Genomic DNA, 2,632 nt, shown 5'->3' with positions numbered 1-2,632 from the left:
CCCAAGCATGATTTACATGACTAATCACTGGTCAACCCTCTCAGTTAAGTAGCACTAAGAGGCCAGACTGAGAAGGGTGCTCAGCTTCTGATAAGCTTGGATAGAGGCTGGACAAGCCCTTGGTAGCAAAAATCTTTACAAGTTATTAAATCCATAGCAATAGTATCTGATTTATGAACTCCTTAAGCTGAAAACAGTCAGAGGCTGTCAGTTGCTAAGAGGTAATATCAGACATGTTTGTCCTGTTGTGCTGTTACTCTTTCCTAAGCATCTATTTATGTTCACTGTTGGAGCTAACACACAAGGGAGATGGACTTTCTATATGGCCATATGGCCATTCCTTGTGCTCTTATGTGAGGCTATTTTAGCAGTGAGAGATGAGGAATACACATTTAGTAAGAGATGATTTCTGCAAATGGGAAATTGGCAGTAAGGTTTGTTTCCAGATCCGCGTGAAGTGCTACTGACCTACAAACAGAAAAACTGGAAGTCAGTTTTACAGTAGTAGCCTGTGCCAGGTGCTGAATGTCAGTACTTTATATCAGGTCACCTCAAGCCTTTCAGAGATTTCAGATGAGTTGTTTCACCATGTGTTCCCTCAGATGGTGCAGACAGCTTGTTTGAGCCTTAGACAGTACAAGGAGATTCAAATTTGACATAATTTACAGTGTGCTGTGTAGCTGTGCTGCTCCATGGATGCTCTGTGCCTTTGTGACAGCACCAGGTGGACTAACAGGGTGGAAGCTTGTCATTTCAAATAACTCACTGAGAGCATAGAAAATGTGGCCCAAAAACCAGGTATCACTCACCAGAACAGTGTTCATGACCTCCCACTGTCTTGGGCACATGCACATATGTGTGTACCTCTATATATTTAGATGACTGTTCCAGTTGAAAGATTTTTGCAGAATTGACCATCCTAAATGCTGATTTGCTGATTAAACTGGTTTGCTAAGGAGGCAAAGCACCTCAGATTGAGCATTTTGCTGTCAGTATGGTCAATGTGTGCCTGTCATTGGCTGCAAAGATCTTTAATTAGCATCTCCAAAGCTGTTAAATGGCATCATCTCTGCATAAATACATTTCTGTTTGAAGTAAGAATTTTTTGACAATCTCTAAATAAAAAGAAATTTTGATTAAATTGAGAAATGTTTTCCTTATCAAATCCCACAACATAAAAAAGGCTGGTGGAACTGGATTCAAAGCATCAAGATGGGCTTGAGAAATTGAAGCTTTTGCTCTGTTTAAAGCACCCTCTCTGTTGAAACTGGCAGCAAAAATCTTCTATGCAGAGAGAATGCATAAAACTTTACTTTTGCAATTTGCTGCTTGGTTTCTTGTCGACTGCTTTTGTCTAATCATATTTGATATCAGAGTTAATTTTATTTAATGTGGATTAGGTAGTATGACATATCCACTGTGGTCTTTCATCATTCTCTCTTTAATTTTGAATGTGACATGATATTTTCTAGTACAGATGAAATTTGTTCAGCAGTCAGCTTTGAGAAAGACCTTGTCTTTTAGAGCTCTGTAAAATGTTATGCATGGCAAGCAAAAAGCAATTAGTGGATTCTCAAACGTCTCAAATTCTTTGCTGTTATCTGTAGATTACAGCCACCACTGTGGAGAGAAGAGATGGTTTATCTTCATGTACTGTCCTGTTCAGTATCCTCCATAGCACAGCCACGAGGGGTGTAGTTTGGTACCAAAGCAAGAGGTTATTGGGAGAGTCAAAATATGATGCAGTAGTTGAAGGACAGGGTGTCAAAAGATTGATTTTTCAGCCCAGTGAGTATTGGGCATGACAATTTAGGGCTAAGGGTATAGCAGCCTTCTGTGGTGTGGCTGAATAAAGGCAAGGCATGTTCCTGTCATTCATAGATTGTGGTGTCTTCAGTAGTAGTGTTGAAGTGATAGTAGAAAAAGCCCTACTGAGAAAGGTGAAGAATGGTACCAAAACCCCAAACCCACTTACAAAAAGGATGTAAAACAGGACATTGTAATTGTTTCTGAAGGTTGGAAGGTGACAGCAGCATCATGGAAACCACTGTGAGGAAGGAAATGTTGGTTGGTGTTGCAGTAAGGGTGTATGTTAAGGACAATATTCCCAGACTTTTTTTCTCAGCTTTCCTTGAAGCCTGGGACTCCCACCAGATCTGAAAGGAGAATGTAGGTGGGATGCACTGATGTCTAGGTTTTACTCATTGCTCAAGATCAAACCAGTCACTAATGCCATGATGTAATTTTTCCCTTCTGCTCAAGCTGCCAGACAGATTTAGACGTATAACCCTGAGGTTGTTTTTTTCTTATTTTTCCCTTCTGCTCAAGCTGCCAGAGAGATTTAGACGTATAACCCTGGGGTTGTTTTTTATTCCAGTAAAGCCATGGCTTTGGTCTACCTACTTATAACTTTGCTACTTAAATCCTCCAGGAGTTTAGTTACAGAGTACTGCAGAAACTTGGGGTTTTTTTTTCCCTTCTGCTCAAGCTGCCAGAGAGATTTAGACGTATAACCCTGGGGTTGTTTTTTATTCCAGTAAAGCCATGGCTTTGGTCTACCTACTTATAACTTTGCTACTTAAATCCTCCAGGAGTTTAGTTACAGAGTACTGCAGAAACTTGGGGTTTTAAT

Source organism: Acanthisitta chloris, unplaced genomic scaffold (assembly GCF_000695815.1).
Source record: "Acanthisitta chloris isolate BGI_N310 unplaced genomic scaffold, ASM69581v1 scaffold6397, whole genome shotgun sequence".
NCBI classification, from domain to species: domain Eukaryota; kingdom Metazoa; phylum Chordata; class Aves; order Passeriformes; family Acanthisittidae; genus Acanthisitta; species Acanthisitta chloris.
Note: the sequence above shows the minus strand (reverse complement) of the source record.